This window comes from Lithobates pipiens, unplaced genomic scaffold, assembly GCF_037356315.1.
Source record: "Lithobates pipiens isolate NorthernLeopardFrog02 unplaced genomic scaffold, aLitPip1_a1.2 Scaffold_22, whole genome shotgun sequence".
Taxonomy (NCBI): domain Eukaryota; kingdom Metazoa; phylum Chordata; class Amphibia; order Anura; family Ranidae; genus Lithobates; species Lithobates pipiens.
Window position 1 is genome coordinate 139,679,743 of NW_027507784.1, and position 18,756 is coordinate 139,698,498.

Here is an 18,756-nt window from a genome sequence, read left to right on the forward strand (position 1 = left end):
TCCCCTGTACCCACCTTTTCAGTAGTGGCCAGGAGTTCTGGCTCTGCCACTGAGTCAGGCACTGCGACCGGGTCGGGATGATCCCACAGTTCCCAAAACTTAGGGAAGTCCCTACCAATGATGGCCCTGTGCACCAAGTTGGGGACAAGTCCAACCTGATGGGTCACCGTACCTAAGCCAGTTTTAAACTGAAAAGTGGTTATAGGGTACTCCCGGGTATCCCCATGTATACAGATCACAGCAATTTTTTTAGCATGACAATTCACAGATTCAATCATTTCAGCTGTAACCAAAGTCACTAGACTTCCAGAGTCCAGCAAGGCTGTAATAGGCTTATCATTAACAGCACATTGGTTTTCCCATATTTGGCGCAGCAGCGCATGAAACAGCTGCAAACATAGACTGTTTCCTAATGGAAAAAAAAAAATCGCACTGCATCGGTTCATCTGTCAATGGACAATGCTGCAACATGTCCCAGTTCTTGGCAACGAAAACACCTGACGTTTCCCCAGTTTGGTTTGCTGACAGGCAATGGCTTTCCTTGTTTGGGACGCCAAACTTCAGCCCTGGCAAAAAAATTCCTCCCCCCTATTTCCTTGCCATCTTTACCCCCCACTTCCCTTGGAACAGTCTTACTGGTTGCCTGGGGAGACCGTGGCTTTGGGTGGAAAGTCCGCGCAGTTGTAGGGGTGGTGACCAGGTTTTCTGCAGAAAACGAGTTCCACGAGGTTGTCCGCCGATTTGGGGTCTCCTTGACTCACCCACCTCTGCAGGGGAATTGGTAGTGACCTCAGGAACCGGTCCATGACCACACGCTCCACTATTTGTGGCCCAGACAGGGACTCCGGCTGTAGCCATTTCCTCACTAGGTGAATTAGGTCAAACATCTGTGATCTTGGGGGCTTCTCCCCTTGAAAGAACCAGCTGTGGAACCGCTGTGCTCGAACTGCCAATGTGACACCAAGTCGTGCCAGGATTTCCCGTTTGACCTTTTCATAGTCTCCTGCTTCTGCTGATTCCAAATCATAGTAGGCCTTCTGCGATTCTCCAGAAAGCAAGGGAGCAACCAGTCCTGCCCACTGGGTTTTAGGCCACCCTTCCCTCTCAGCGGTCCGTTCAAACGTTAGCAGAAAGGCCTCTGGATCATCATCTGCAGTCATCTTAGAAAGAAAGAGACCCACATGGATGACTGAGGGCTTATCTCCAACATCATCAACTTTAGCAGGTGACCACTGTGCTAGCATCTCTACAACCTCAGCCACGGTTTTCCTATCCGCTTTCGCATCAGTGGCTAGCTGTTCAAACAGCATCTGCGATTGCTCCTGTGCGATAGCATTAGCTTTCTGCTGTGCAGCATTGGCTTGCTGTTGTGCAGCATTGGCTTGCCGTAGTTCAGCATTTGTTTGCTGTTGTGCAGCATTGGATATCATCAATTGTTTTAGGATTTCCTCCATGTTTAGTCACTCTAGGTACTGGCCTTTTAAGTGGTAACTTACTACAGCTGGTCGCAGCCTCCACCATATGTAACATGGGGGACAGGTAGCAGGTATAAAGCTCCCTGGGATGAGCAGTTTCTCAGGCACAGATACCAAGTCCAGAAATTAAGTGACCAACAGTGCTGTGTTTATTTGTGATATATACAAGTCCATATACGGGTGCTGTACAGTGCTCCAAAAGAACAAAATAAAGGGCAAAGTAGCAAAACACAAAAAAACCTAGCTGTGTCACGGCTCTAGCTATAGAGTCTGCAGGCCCTCACTACCAGGCTGAACAAGCCTACTGCTTGTCAGTCTCTACAAAGAACTGCTTAACAGGTTTTACCAACCTTACTTCTCTTCACAGACCAACTGTGTGTGAATGTCCCAGGCAGAGAGCAAAAGCTGTCTGCTCAGGTGAGCCTAAATTAGCCTGGGGAAGAGGAGCAAGACCCGAACTGGATAACAGACTCCTGAATGTGTATGAGAGGAGCCTGGGAGAAGTATAAACCCCGAACAGGACTTTCCCAGGCTCTCTCTGGGATGCTCTGCTACTATATATATATATATATATATATATATATATATATATATATATATAAAATGTGTAATTATAATTGCGGCTCCTTAGGGAGTGCAGCTCCTTAGAAGGTGCGCTACATTTGGGGGCTTGCCCGGGATATTGCCCACAGCCATTGCTATTAGGGATAAGCCGAACACCCCCCGGTTCGGTTCGCACCAGAACTTGCGAACGACCCCCGCATTCGGCACGAACGTTAGAACCCCATTGAAGTCTATGGGACTCGAACGTTCGAATTGGAAAGTGCTAATTTTAACGGCTAATATGCAAGATAGTGTGCTAAAAAGGGTTTGGCGATCTGCCTCCTGCCTCAGGGGACATGGGTCACTGCAAAAAAAAGTTTTAAAAACTACCGTTTTGGCGGGAGCACTGATTTTAATGACGATTAAAGTGAAAAAAAAAAAGTGAAATATTCCTTTAAATATGGTGCCTGGGGGGTGTCTATAGTATGCCTGTGAAGTGCCACGTGTTTCCCGTGTTTAGAACAGTCCCTGCACAAAATGACATTAAACGGAAATAACACCATTTAAAACTGCTTGCGGTTTTAATGTTATATCTGGTTCCTGTAATATGGTTGAAAATCATTCAGAAAAATGGCATGGGTAGCCCTCCCTGCCCATTACCAGCCTATTTGGGTCTTGTACGCATATTAAGGGGAACCCCGTACCCATATTAAAAAAAGGAAATGCGTGTGGCCCCCAGGCCCTATATACTCAGAACAGCAGTATACAGGCGGTGCAAACAAGACAGGGACTGTGTAGGTTTGTTGTGTTAAGTTGAATCTGTTTGTCATTTTCAAGCGGTACATTTTTAAAGTGTAGCTCCAGTCAAAAAAAATATCTTTAAGCTTTTTGGAAAACATAGGGAAGGGTTATCACCCCTGTATAATTTGTTTTGTCGTCCATCTTTTTTCATCTCACTTGCTGTTGTCTCCTTCCGTTTGCAAGTAGGAGATGTTTGTAAATTGGATGTTTGAAAGTAGGGGCCTGCCCTATATGCTCTGCAGAAATGGCGGAACAAGGTGTTGGTTTTGCAACAACATTGTAAGCCCTCAAAGTGACTCTTGGTGGCCGCTGGAGCGCCCTGCTGTGAACGATTATATCAAGAATTGTAATTACATGCCATTGTTGAACAGTGGTAGAAAAATTGACCTTTGGTGGTTGTGGTGCTGGTGCCACAACACTATAAGTCCTCACAGTTACTCTGGGTGGGCACAGGAAGGGGCCCTCCTGTGAAATATTATATCAAGAATTGTAATTACATGTCCCTGTTAAACAGGGGCAGAAAAATTGGGCCTTAGGCACTGGTGCCATCACACTGCAACCTCTGCCATACACTCTAGTTTTATTGCAGGAATTAGCCCTGCTGCAAAGCATTGCATCAAAAATTGTACTTAAACGCCCCTGTTAAACAGGGGCAGAAAAATTGGGCCTTAGGCACTGGTGCCATCACACTGCAACCTCTGCCATACACTCTAGTTTTTTTGCAGGAATTAGCCCTGCTGCAAAGCATTGCATCAAAAATTGTACTTAAACGCCCCTGTTAAACAGGGGCAGAAAAATTGGGCCTTAGGCACTGGTGCCATCACACTGCAACCTCTGCCATACACTCTAGTTTTATTGCAGGAATTAGCCCTGCTGCAAAGCATTGCATCAAAAATTGTACTTAAACGCCCCTGTTAAACAGGGGCAGAAAAATTGGGCCTTAGGCACTGGTGCCATCACACTGCAACCTCTGCCATACACTCTAGTTTTTTTGCAGGAATTAGCCCTGCTGCAAAGCATTGCATCAAAAATTGTACTTAAACACCCCTGTTAAACAGGGGCAGAAAAATTGGGCTGCTGGCATCACCCAGAACCAAAAATGTTCTTCCAACATATCAGCGGAGGAGGAAGAGGATAGACAATCAACATAACAGGACAGTCACTCAGCATCAGCATAGGCAGTCTTGAAGGGATGTGGTATTTCAAAAAAAATTATTCGGTTACATCAGCTTCAGGTGCTTGGTAGCTGTGGGTGATCCAAGACTGATTCATCTTGATGAAGGTCAGTCGATCAACTGATTCGGTGGACAGGCGCACCCTGTGATCGGTAACGAAGCCACCAGCAGCACTGAAGGTGCGTTCCGAAAGAACGCTGGATGCAGGACAGGCCAGGAGCTCAATTGCATACTGTGCAAGCTCTGGCCAGTGATCCATCCTCAAGACCCAGTAAGCCAGAGGATTTTCAGTGGGAAAGGTGTCCAAGTCTGACCTTGCCCCTAGGTATTCCTGCACCATGTAAATTAGACGCTGGCGATGGGTGCTGGAACCAATCATACCTTGGGGCTGCGGACTAAAAAATTGTCTGAACGCATCAGTCAGACGGCCACCTTCTCCACCGCTCCTTCTGACTGATGCCTCAGCAACACGTTGTCCAGGACCAGGAGTTTGTGACCTCCCAGTCTCTGGGAACGCGTTGCACAGAGCTTTCTGCAAGGCCTCCCGGAGATGTCTCATCCTCTGCTCCCTCTGCGATGGCAAGATAAGGTCGGCAACCTTACCCTTGTACCGTGGATCAAGGAGAGTGGCCAGCCAGTAATGGTCCCTCTCCTTGATCCGAAGAATACGAGGATCCTTCCGCAGGCTTTGCAGGATCAGGGAGGCCATGCAGCGTAGGTTAGCTGAGGCATTCGGTCCGGAGTCCTCTGGGTCACTAAGGACAACATGATCCGCAGCTACCTCCTCCCAGCCACGTACAAGTCCACGTGTTTCTTGGGACTGTAAATCATCCCTATAAGACTGCTGCTGCTGATGCTGAGTGCCAGCCTCCACCTCCATGCTGACACAATCATCCTCCTCCTCCTCTTCCTCCTCCTCACCCTCTTCCTGTGTGATGGGTGGCACAGCAGGAACACTGTCTGGATAAAGGGGGCCTTGAGAGGCAAGGAAGTCCTCCTCTTCCTGCCTCTGTTCTGCCTCAAGTGCCCTGTCCATTATTCCACGCAGCGTATGCTCCAAGAGGTGGACAAGAGGTATAGTGTCACTGATGCATGCACTGTCACTGCTCACCATCCTTGTGGCCTCCTCAAACGGTGACAGGACAGTGCATGCATCCCTGATCATGCCCCACTGGCGTGGTGAGAAAAAACCAAGCTCTCCTGACCCTGTCCTGGTGCCGTAGTCGCACAGGTACTCATTGATGGCCCTCTGCTGCGTGTGCAGCCGCTGCAGCATGGCCAATGTTGAGTTCCATCTGGTGGGCATGTCACATATAAGGCGGTTCTTGGGCAGGTTCAACTCCTTTTGGAGCTCAGCCAGCCGAGCACAGGCATTAAATGATCGGCGGAAATGCACACAGACTCTCCTGGCCTGTTTCAGGACATCCTGTAAGCCGGGGTACCTGCCCAAGAACCGCTGCACCACCAGGTTAAGGACGTGAGCTACACAGGGCACATGGGTCAGTTGTCCCTGTCGGAGGGCGGAGAGGAGGTTGGTGCCATTGTCGCAAACCACCATTCCTGGCTTAAGCTGGCGTGGCGTCAACCACCTCTCGGCCTGCCCCTGCAGAGCTGACAAAACATCCGCCCCAGTGTGGCTCCTGTCCCCCAAACAAACCAGCGCAAGCACGGCATGGCATCGTTTTGCCTGCGTACTTGCGTAGCCCCTGCAACGCCTACGGAGCACCGCTGGTTCTGAGGACAGAGCACTGGAAGAGGCCGTGGAGGAAGAAGAAGAGGAGGGGGTGGAGGAGAGAGGTGTGTCACAACCAATAGTAGCATTTTGGAGGCGTGGTGGCGGAACAACCTCCAATACTACTGCACCTTGTCCTGCATCCTTCCCAGCAGCCAGAAGAGTGACCCAATGGGCCGTGAAAGACAGGTAACGTCCCTGTCCATGCCTGCTGGACCATGAGTCAGCGGTAATATGCACCTTACCGCTGACCGCCCTGTCCAGCGAGGCAAGGACATTGCCTTCCACATGCCGGTAGAGAGCCGGAATTGCCTTCCGTGAGAAAAAGTGGCGTTTGGGGACCTGCCACTGAGGAACCGCACATTGTACAAACTCACGGAAGGGGGCCGAATCTACCAACTGAAAAGGCAGCAGTTGAAGTGCTAGCAATTTAGCCAAGCTAGCATTCAACCGCTGGGCATGTGGATGGCTGGGAGTAAATTTCTTCCGCCGGTCCAGCAGCTGGGGCAGGGACATTTGTCTGCTATAATCGGACGTGGATGTACCACTAGCAGAGTTCCCGGAAGCACTTGGCTGTGACACACCTAATTCTACACCTTCATTCCTCTCAGAGCAGGTTTCAGAGAGGACTGAAGGTCTAGTGGGGTTGGAGATGCCAGCTGATGAGGAGCAAGGAGAGGTCCGCTTTGTTCTTTGGTGTGGGTCTTTGAGGTATGCTTGCCAACGAGCTGCATGGCAGGTCAACATATGTCTGGTCAAGCATGTGGTGCCCAAGCGGCTGATGTTTTGGCCACGTGAGATACGCTTGAGACATATGTTGCAAATAGCAGCGGTGCGATCTGATGCACTCGTCTCAAAAAAGGCCCACACCAAAGAACTTTTAGAATAACGCGCAGAGGAAGCGCTCTGCGCAGAGGAAGCGCTCTGCGCAGGCGGAGCTCTGCGGTGTGATTCAGTCGGTGTGCTGCCCCTAAGCTGGCCCCCGGAGGGCATCCTGCCTCGTTGGACATGTGCCTCCTCCTCCTCCTCCTCCTCCCTCCTTCCAGGCACCCACGTGGAGTCAGTGCCCTCATCATCCCCTCCCTCTTCATCGCTGTAGCAAACCTGGCAGTATGCTGCAGCTTGTGGAACATTACTGCCAGATTGCTGTCCTTCTTGAGCATCCCCTCTCTCTGTGCTCACGCTACTGCCTTCCTCTAGCTGAGTGTCATCATCAGAGCCCACCAAACACTGGGCATCCTCCTGGAGCATGTACCCAACACTGTGCTCAAAGAGTTCAGGAGACTCCTCAGGAGGACGTGGTGGGTCTAGGGAAGGAGTCACTGATGATGACATTGAGAGGAGGGACGACGATGTGTTGGCAGCTGCTTTTCTACTACCCTGAGACTGGGTGAGAGAGGATGAGGAGGATGAAGAGGGCTTGGTCATCCACTCTACCAAGTCGTTGGCATGTTGCGGTTCAACATGTCCAGCTGCAGAAAAGAAGGACAAGCATGTCCCATGGCCACGTGCTGATGACAATGCACCGCGTCCCCGACCAGCACTGTTGTCTCTAGACACAGAGCCTGCTTGCCCTCTTTTATCGGCTCGCGTCTGTCTGCCTCTCCTTGCTGGCCTTCCAGACATGGTAATGGCCTGAAGGGAGTTGGGTAAAACAGTAGTTGGGTAGTTTATATTGTGCTGGAGGCACACAACACCCACTAACTCCTGCAGATGCCTTTTTTATAGAACAGCAGAGTTAAAGGGGTATATACAGATGTATACTGTGCTGTGCTGGAAGCACACACAACTTCCAATAACTCCAGCAGATGCCAATCGGGCCCAAATACAGAACAGCTATGTAGGTGGATAATAGCGGTATGTACTGGGTACAGAGCAGGCACACAGCACGCACTATCTCCTGAGTGACACTGCTGACTGCAAGCTCTATTGTTAAAGATGGACCACTAGCTATATAGGTGAGGTGAATATCACGGTGTATACTGCGGTCAGGGCACGCAGACAATAACAAGAAAACAGCAGAGTTAAAGGGGTATATACAGCTGTATACTGTGCTGTGCTGGAGGCACACACAACTTCCAATAACTCCAGCAGATGTCAATCGGGCCCAAATAGAGAACAGCTATGTAGGTGGATAATAGCGGTATGTACTGGGTACAGAGCAGGCACACAGCACGCACTATCTCCTGAGTGACACTGCTGACTGCAAGCTCTATTGTTAAAGATGGACCACTAGCTATATAGGTGAGGTGAATATCACGGTGTATACTGCGGTCAGGGCACGCAGACAATAACAAGAAAACAGCAGAGTTAAAGGGGCATATACAGCTGTATACTGTGCTGTGCTGGAGGCACACACAACTTCCAATAACTCCAGCAAATGACAATCGGGCTCAAATAGAGAACAGCTATGTAGGTGTATATAGTGGTATGTACTGGGTACAGAGCACGCAGACAGCACGCACTAACACTACTGACTGCAAGCTCTATTATTAAAGCTAGATCACTAGCTATATAGGTGAGGTGAATATAGTGGTGTATACTGCGGTCAGGGCACAGACAGTAACCACTACACAAGAGCAAAATAGTAAATCAGCCAAAAACGATTGGTGTGTAACTGTGTTGAAGGTACACAGAACACCCACTGCTTCAGATGCTAACAAACACTACACGAGGCCGCCTGAAAGGCAGCTTTATATAGTGTGGGGCGTGCACTACACTGTCTGAGCTATGATTGGCCACAGGCAGGATGCCTGTGACCAACCATTGCTCTTCCCGCTACTGGCGCTGCGATTGGCCAAGCATGCGGGGTCACAGTGCATGCTTGGCCAATCGTGAGACAGCAATGCATTGCGCCATCGCAGTGCATTGTGGGCCACACGAATTTTGCCGCGAACGGCCCAAACGTTCGGAATTCGGCGAACGCACGAACGACCGATGTTCGAGTCGAACATGCGTTCGACTCGAACACGAAGCTCATCCCTAATTGCTATATATATATATATATATATATATATATATATATATATATACAGTATATATGCTGACTGATGCTCAGAGCTCTCTCTTTCCTGCTGTCTCTGCTCTGGAAGTCTGCTGGTGTGTGAAAAGGCTGAATGCTGGCAGACCACTAAAAAAGGTAATTGTGCTGCCTGTTTATTTTGAGAAGCTCATTATGAGACACTATTAGTAAGGAACTGACATGATTTGTGTTATTTGCTCACACTAAAAGATGTTTTTTTTGTTAGAGCTTGTTCACACCAGGAGCATTGGAACTGTGCTGGACAGCCTTGCCTATCACAGTCCTAAAGAAAAAAAGGTAAAAAGCCATGTTGCCTATGAGGCCAGTTAACACCAAAGAATTGCAGTGGAGTGTGCTGAAAAAGTACTGCATGCAGTCCATTTTTTCACAGTAAGATGGTGTGCAGTCTATTGCATCATACTACCAGCCAATAGAACTGAATTAAATTTCACTTGTTTTTCAATAAAATTCTTATTCCCCATACACACGAGAGGAATTTCCATCGGAAAAATCTTGGACCGAATTCCGCTCAAGCTTGGCTTGCATACACGGTCATACAAAAGTCCTCTGAACTTTCGACCATCAACAACGCGGTTATGTACAACACTACGATGAGCCGAGAAAGTGAAGTTTAATGCTTCCAAGCATGCTTTAAATTGTTTCCGAGCATGCATAGGAATTTTGCGTGTCGGAATTGCTACAGACGATTGGAATTTCCGATCGCAACTTTTCCAGTCGGAAAAATAGAGTACCTGCTCTCAATCTTTTTCTGGTGGAAATTCCACCAGCAAAAGTCCGATGTAGCATACACACACTCAGAATTTCCGACCGAAAGCTCACATCGGACTTTTCCTGACAGAATTTCCAATTGTGTGTACGGGCCATAATACAAAAGAAGAAAATGTAAGTAGTGCTAGGCTCCAGGATTGGCACATTGCCACTTTTTCCCCCCCGCACATACCAGAATCCGCACTGGTGTGAACAAGCCCTTATGGTATGGACTTGCTGTACAAAGCCTTTCCACATTGAAACTGTTTGCTCCCCTTCTGAATAAAGTTGCAGGGCAAACCTGATTGAACTTTTCCTAAGTGTCCCTGTCTCATACATGGTTTATGTTGCCACTACCACTTGAACCTGTCCACCCTGTAACATGGTGCTTGGACTCCGACAGTGCCCTAGAGAGACCTAAAATGGAGTAGCTTGTAAAACCGCTTTTGTTAGCAAACGCTAACCAAAAACAGACTGATCAGCTACTGCAAGAGATGAACCCCTTAATGCCTGACAAATGCAACAGCTGACTGAAGCTGGCCATACATTATACAATTTTCTTATTACATTTTCTTTAGATTTACCTTTAACTATGTAGTGGAAGGGTCTGCCTGATTGAATCCAAATTGAAAGTTTAAGTTTGACCTCATATTATATGGTTTTGGTGAATTTAAAGGAAAATTGTACAGCCAATCTCAACAGGTTCTGCTTTATCATGTCTGTCTCAGCACAACTTGTGTTCACATTGGAATATGAACCTGGAAAGCACATTCCCAGGTGTATGATTTGCTCCACATTACACACAATTGGTTTGAACCAGTGGTGCTTAACCCTGCTCAGATTGTGGAGAGCATGGTCTGCGACCTTCGCATCAGAAGGCCAGTTAAGATACAGTGGCACATTAGGCATATAGGCACTTCAGAGTTGATTTACTAAAGGCTAATAGATTGGTTAGAGAGTAGATTGCAGAGATAATCTCCAGTGCCAGTATATCACTTCACAAATGACAGCAGCTTATCCACACTCTATCGGGTTGATTTACTATAGGTAAATAGACTGTGCACTCCGCAAGAGCAGTTGCTCCAGAGCTCAGTAAATGAACAGAAGCTCTGCTGACTTCCATCATTCAATCACGTGAAAGCAAAAATTCATTTTTTTAAATTTTACTTGCACATGATTGGATATTCTTTCCAAAGTGAAGCTTTACCTCATTTACCAAGCTCTGGGGCAACTGCACTTGCAGACTGCAACTGCATTTGCAAAGTGCACAGTCTATCTGCCTTTAGTTAATTAACCCCATAGAGTGTGGATAAGCTGCTGTCATTTGTGAAGTGATATACTGCCACTAGAGATTATCTCTGAAATCTGCCCTCTAAGCCGGTAACCCCTGGAAACAGAACAACATTAGCCTTGGGTAAGATTGTTTACTCATATCCAATGGTTAAACAGGCTCCTAAGGAGGGGCCTGATATTACATAAGCATACCTCCCAACTGTCCTGCATTTGAAGGGACTATCCCTTTTTTTGGAGTTAAATCCTTCCCCTCTTTTCTGCTCAATGGCCCCTCTTTTTGAAAAGATGTCTAGACATGATAAATGCAATGCTTAACTAGCAAAAGTGTTACACTAAACTAAACCATTCACCTAAACCTTTTTATTATTACATCATAAATAAAAAAGCATAAGGGAAACATAATGATGAAACTAGCACTTGTGGTTTTTGCCAATCATTTTCTTCTTATAAGTTCTTCATGGTTCATGTAACTGGGAATATGACAGGGGGTATGTCCTTTGCCTTCACACTAAAGGGTGTCCATCTTTTCCATTACAGAAAGTTGGGAGGTTGGCCTAAGCCAATGTCCCTTATTGCCAAGCCTGTTCTTGCTGCACAATTAGGGACTGAGAATGTAAACAACATGAAAGCATGGCTCCATCCTGCCTTGTAGCAAAGGTTCAGGCTGGTGGTGTAATGGTGTGGGCACACTTTGGGGCCCTTAGTACCAACTGAGCATCATTTAAATGCCACAGCCTACCTGAGTATTGTTGCTGACCATGACCATATCTATTCCTATATCACTACAGTGTACCCATCTTCTGATGGCTACATCCAGCAGGATAATACACCATGTCACCAAGCATAAATCATCTCAAACTGGTTTCCTGAACATGACAATGAGTTCACTGTACTCCAATGGCCTGAAACCTGAAACTCTGAGAAAAGCTAAACAGTACAGAGAATATTAGTCCTTTGGGTCTTTTAATAGCAGGTGGCAAAGTCACACAGAGCTCATCCCTAAACCAGACGGACTAATAAAATATCCATTGGTTGAAAGGTTGGGATCCACTAGGTACACTACCACCCTCAAGCTTACAGTATGGTATTGGCAGGTTCCCTTACAGACAGCGAAAAGGAAAATACATCTTTTGCAACATCAGATGGGCTGTACCAGTACAATCCTAAGATGGTAGGCTGCATTCTTCTACTACATGTAGCCTATATTGTGGTATATTTAGATGATGTTGTAATTTTTAGTCTTAACAGTGTCACGGTCCCTACCGTGTCATGCAGACAGCCAGGCGTGGTCACACCCCAAGTGGCTCAAAGAGGTATTGAACCTATGACTGCATGTTGAGTTACCTTGCCTCTGAGCCACACATCAGTTTCTTTCAGCCTGCTTTCCAGCTTTGCACAGTTCTTCTGTTTAAAGGCACAGTACGCCCAACCCTGGAACCTGCATGTCCGGAACCATTTGTTGTGATGCCTGAGAAGTTTGATGGGAATCGTGCATCATTTCTGAACTTTAGGATGGATTGCGAGCTGTTGTTTGCTCGTAAGCCTAAGACCTATGCCTCTGACTTTATAAAGGTTCGCACATCCATCACCCTGCACACTGGGCTAATCAAGATATGGGCTTTTCAGCTATTACAGGAGAGGAGCCCAGTCTTGGACAGCTGGGAAGCTTTCATGTTTGCTCTGGACTCTTATATTACAATTTCTAAGAAAACCAGTGTTCCCAAGTATGCTTCTAGTTCACGTGGCCTACGGATACCCAGGGACAGATACAGATACGACTCCAAGCCATCCCAGTCTGTGCCAAGTTATGAAGCCCTAACCCCTCAAAGCCTGGACAGTCCTTAGGTTTTACCCACTCCTACTCTGGATGATGTGGAACCCATGGAGATCGGGTCCATCCAGTCCAAGTTGTTTAAGGGAGAGAGAGAGAGCAGAGGAGAGGCTGTGGACTCTGTTTCTATTGTGGAGTAAGAGGGCACCTTATCTCGTCCACCTTGGCCAAAGTTTCAGCAAGTGGGTACTACTAGGATCCTTCCTGCTACCCCTGAATCTCTGCCCGCTATCCAGCTTGAAGTTCCTGTGCCTGTGTCCCCAATTGCAGTTCCGGTGCCTGTGTCCCCAATTGCAGTTGAAGTTCCGGTGTCCTCAGTTGAAGTTCCGGTGTCCCCAGTTGAAGTTCCGGTGTCCCCAGTTCCTGTGCTGGTCTCCCCAGTTCCTGTGCCGGTGTCCCCGCCTGAAGTTCCTGTGCCGGTATCCCCGCTTGAAGTTCCTGTGCCCGTGTCCCCACTACCTCCTGACTGTACGTATGCCTCAAATGGCACCATAGTCCGTAAGCAGGACCTGAAGACTTTCGAAAGAGCCTTGCAAGCGACGAAAGTCTCCCCAGCTGGAACTTCTAAAACAAAGAAAGCCCAGAAGAAATAGGCTGTTCCATGCTCTGAGGGCATTCCTAAGGGGAGGGAACTGTCATGGTCCTTACCGTGCCATGCAGACGGCCAGGCGTGGTCACACCCTAAGTGGCTGAAAGAGGTACTGAACCTATGACTGTATGTTGAGTGCTCCTGTTACCTTGCCTCTGAGCCACACCTCAGTTCCTTTCAGCCTGCTTTCTAGCTTTGCACAGTTCTGTATAAAATACTAGGACCATACTCTGGATCTTGTTGAAATTAGTGCCTTTCACTGCTGGTTCAGTTGAGGCAGTTTATCCAATCAGCTGGGTATAAAGCACTGCCTCACTCTAAGGGCTTTGTCAGTTCATTGTCTCTTGTCTTTATCGTGGCCAAAGGTTCCTGTGTTCTAGTTACAGTGTTCCAAGACTGACCCCGGGTTCTGACCCTGGCTTGTATATAGTTTTTTCTGACTTCTGGAATCCCTGACTATGGCTTTACCTGGACAATCCTTTGGCAAATTCCTGTCAAGCCCCCATGCACAGATTCACAGCCCAGGTAGCTTATCTCTTTGTTACCGTGGGCTGTGTCTATTTGCAAGGGTGAGCCTACATCTCTGCGCCATGGACTCCAACCTAGGTAAGCCCTCACAAACAGGGATTTTCATCTACAGAAGGTCCAAACGGTTCTTGATTCCATCCATAAGGCCAGGTTAACAGTTGATTTAAAAAAAGGTTTTTAAAAGGCCTAGTAGAAGCCGGTATTGGGCTACAGAATTGAGTGGGAACTTGTAAAGCCTCCATAAGACAAGACTGAAACAATTAAATATTTTCCCCAGCCAGTGTCAAATAAAAGTTTAGAATCTTTCTATGGATTTTTCATAAGCTGTGGCTAGGCAGTGGCTATTGAGGAGTCACAGATAACTGCAAGGAGTCTTGGAGAAGCTGGGCATCTGTTAGCACTGAAGGACAAGCCCAATGTGCCCGCCTGTACAGCAAAGATGAAAGCCCTTGGAAGGGCCAAGGTTCAGAATTTAGGGAGCCATCTTATCTTCCCCAGAGTTACTAAAATTGAAGAGTTGGGCTGCAGGTTTGGCTGCAGGAGACAATTAGGTTACTACCCTCCAACTCACCCAAGCAGGCAGCTACTGGGAACTAAGATGGGCATGCAGAGAAGAGTCTTTGATGTGTTGAGATACTGGAACCAAAAGTTTATAGAGAACACAGTCCTAGCTGGTAGAAGTGCATGGGAACACACAGAGATACCAAAAAACAGACTAGGAATATCTGGTTTAGGCTGGAATACCAAGACATTCCACTGCTGCAGGGGAACAGGGAGCTGACTGTAGTACACGAGAAAACTGGATACTAGTAGGGAGGCAAAAGGTCACTAGAATAGGATGTAGACCAGGGAACATGAGGATCACAGGAGCAGGCACAGGATACAGGTTGGTGTGCACAGGGATGAGAAGGCTGGATGAAAGCTGGAGTACATGAGGATCACTGGAAGAGACAGATTTCACTGAGGAAAGCTGCGGTAACAATGTGAGAAGACACTGGGGATCACAGGAGAAATCACTAGGGAATGCAAGGAGTCGTTCAAACATCAAGGAACCCGCATGCTAGACTTTAAGTCAGGGCCCTCTCTGTCATTGGCTGCACTATCAAGGGAAGCAGGAAGCTTGTGGTCACATACAAAGGGGAAGATCTGGGGCTAGAATGTGGAACAGGTGAGTGTGACAGCATTATAGGATATTACCACAGGTTTGTGGCTAAAGGCCCGTACACACAATCAGAATATCGTACAAAAAATACCGCTTTCAAAATGATCATACGATAATCAGATCGTTAGTACACAGCTTTCATCCGAAATTTTCAGGGACCAGGATTCGTTTAATCATTACAGTTTTTGTCAGAAAATACAATACAAATGCATTACATCACTTTAGAATTTTTATTCTGTCGTACGAGAATTGTCATACTTTAGTAACCTATTAATTTTTGATAAGTAGACTAGTATGCAAATAAATAGGATGATCATTTGCCTGATAATCTCATTGTGTGTACTAGGCTTAACTTTGCTGCTCTAGCAGCTCAATTTACTGATCTCAGTAAATAGAGCACATCCACAATGATGAAATTGAACAAAGCTTTTCAGGAGCTAAGGGCAGTACTATGTAAGGGACCAATGTCAAAAATGTCTTGTATGAACAGATGCTTTTGATGTTTCCTTGCTGGGAGCAGTCCTGTCTCAGGAAATGACTAAGAAAGAACATCTAGTAGCATACCAAAGTTAGAAACCAAGCCCTACAAGAAGGAACCATTTAAAGGGTTTGTTACTGCAACATTTCATATTACTGATATGTGTTGTATTATGTACTTATGTTAAAAAGTATTCTGTTCTCTTTGTATTTCTTTCTTTGTTTGAAATACCTGGTGATCCTGCCAGTTCCCCTGCTTTCCTATTTCAAACTGACCACGTTAGGCATGGAAGCACATCCTTCTCAGCGTGGTCAGTTTTCTGGCTGTGCTGGAAGAACAGCCTGTCAGTCCTCCAATAGCCAAGACTAGCTGCCACTCCCTCCTGCACAGCTCTTCAATGGGAAGGTGAGCGTATAGCTCTCTCTGGCTTCTGCTGACACATCGCCTGCAGTTTCCACCCTCACCCAGCCACCCCATCCAGAAGTCTACGTTCGCCCACATTTTTCAACCACACTTGTCTAAGTTAACTCTTAAAATAAACCTATATTGAGACATTATAAAAGGTGCCAGTTATTGACTTTAGTACTTTCCAAAGCACATTAGTGCAGATCAGAACTTCATTGTGACTTTCTAATGTCCATGCTTGTTCTGGGTCTGTGATTCATCACTGAAACCAAAGATAGTCAGGTAACTAGTATTCTTAGAAGAAGGTCAGCTTTGGCTGCCCCTGTATGTTTATAACTACAGATCATCTTTAAACAACTATGTCAAATGTCATTGCATTGTTTTGTACTTTAGACTTCATGACTAGTGTGAAACGTAATGCCCCACACTAGAGTGTTATATAAGCAATTCTTATGTTTGCAGTTGAAGGTTCACAGACTTACACATTAAAGGTGGCAGAACCTTGCACAATGCTCTTAGGTTGCTTCAACTTCATTTTTTCACTCTGAATGTTTTAAACTTTTTCATGCTGCTTTCAAATATAAACTGTTCATGTGATATTATTGTAATAAAATACCTCATCTATTTTACATATTTTTTATACTGATGAATAAAGCACCATCATGTTTTGCAGAGTTTTTTTTTGTTTTTTGTTTTTTTTAGCTGCCTCTGCAACAAGGAGTTTGCATTTAAAAGTCCCTACTGCAGTTATATATCTACACAATAGGGCCAACATGGGCGGCAGCCAGTTACCCTATCAGAGGAAAAAAACAATGAAACAACACGAAAGCATACAAATGCCTTGTAGATTGATATTTTGGTAAACATAAAGTCAGGACCCTAACCATCACTTAGCAAACAGTCTGCCTCTTTTACCCCAACGTACATTGATGAAGGATGAGTTCATATCAAATAATCATCACTTAAAGTGTTAATAAACCCACAACAGTAAACTCATTCTGTATATGCAGTAAAGCATGCCTGTTATACTCACTGTAGTACCTAAGGGGTTAATCCTCTGCATTGTGTAAAAAGGCTGTTTGATTCTGTCTTCTTGGATCCTTACCCTCTTTCACAGTCCCCAATCCATCTGCTGATAGAACAGAAACTTGGGGGCACTCTGCACATGCTCAGTTTGGTGTGTAGTGCTGGAAAGTTTTTTTTTTTCTTGGGAGGGTGCTTGGGATCAGGGCCGTCTTTAAGGCAGGGCAAAAGGGGCAGCTGCCCTGGGCCCTGTCATTGTTGTGGGGCCCAAAATAGCTGCCTCAGACTCACCTGCAGACCCTGTGTTTACATGTAAACCGGCTGCATTGATATGTAAATAAAGGGGGCATTCATATGTATATCATGCCCCTTTGCAGTGAGGAGATGATGTGCTGTAACCTCTAGCAATCAGTGAGCAGTATTACTGTACAGTAATCTCTAGCAACTAATTAACAAGCAAAAATCATTTGCTGTAATCTCTAGCAACTAATCAGTGAGCCGTAATGTGTGCTGTAACTTCTAGCAACCAGTCAATAAGCAGTAACGATATGCTGTAACCTCTGGCAACCAATCACAATTGCTGCCTGATCTGATACAGTAAATTGATTTTAAGTCCAGCTTCTATTTATTGTATGTCTCAGAGCAAGTGGAGAGCGAAACTGCATGGGGAGGGGGCCCCCCAAAATTTTTCTGCCCGGGGTCCAATCAATATTAAAGACGGCCCTGCTTGGGATTGGCACAGGGCCAATCAGTACTGTCCAGAAAGAGGGTCAGGGTTTCTGCAGCCCCATAGGACAGTCAGAGGACAATGGAAACTCCTCCTACAAGCTTTTACCAGTGCTTGGCCAGACACTGATAGAAGTCATAAGACTGCTATATACTGCTGATGATAAAAGGTTTTTAGCAGTTTATATTTACTAAAATAATTGCATTTCCATTTTCTGTGTACTGTGGGAGACCACATATAATGAATGCAGGGTCTTGGGTTTAGTAACACTTTAAAGACATTTTTGGCTTAGGCCCCTTTCACATGCGACATATCCATGATGATCCGCCCTGTGAACATCCGCTTGCTCAGCGGGGATCGCTCCGTTTATCCCCGCTAAGCCGGTGGATGACAGGGCGATGACAGGCCCTGTCAGAACTCTGCTCTCCTCTATGGGGGATCGGATGAACATAGACCGCCTGTCAGTGTTCATCTGATCTGCTCTGCAGGCGGATAGAAAAATAGGATTCTCCTCCGTCGAACCATAGCAGAGACGGATGATATCGGGTATCAGCGGATGTTCATCCGCTGACACCCACTATCCCATAGGGATGCATGTATGTCCGTATTTCATCCGAAAACGGATGGATGAAATACGGACATACTGTCGGCACATGTAAAATGGGCCTTATACACCTGCATTTTTGCCTGTATTTTTACTTTGCAATAAATAACTTTATATCATGGTGGTGAATACTACCACATCTTGTAAAGTGACCATGTCACCTGACAACTATATGGGAACAATAACTGTTATATTTTAGTAGAAAGAAATGTTTTCATTGAAAACAAATTCCTCAGTTTCTACAGCTCAACATTGGGCTACACCACGCTGATTTCAGGCAATAGTGTCTTTAGCAAAGAATGCATTCTCTTATTTCCAGTACTTTTTTTTTTTACACAGGCATATATAGAGTTATTTTGGTCAAGGTAATTTGGTTTCATATATAAGTATCACACACCATGGGTGATTTGATTTAACTACAAACTTGCCAACTTGGTTGGTGGGTAATTCCCCGATCTGATTAGCAAATTGGAAGATGTGTCTTTTGTGCTTGGGACTTTAGGCAGTATTTTACAAAGAAGAACATGACATTCACAACCAGAGTGACAGAACGGTTTTAACTATCAATGGAAAAATTGAATATTTGATTGAATTGTGAAT

The 18,756-nt window shown here is 46.1% G+C and overlaps 1 protein-coding gene across 11 annotated transcripts in view; it reads right to left on the bottom strand.

Moving 5' to 3' along the window:
• UNC80 (unc-80 subunit of NALCN channel complex) overlaps positions 1-18,756 on the bottom strand; it is a 318,404-nt gene that overhangs the window by 45,693 nt on the left and 253,955 nt on the right. The window lies entirely within an intron of this gene.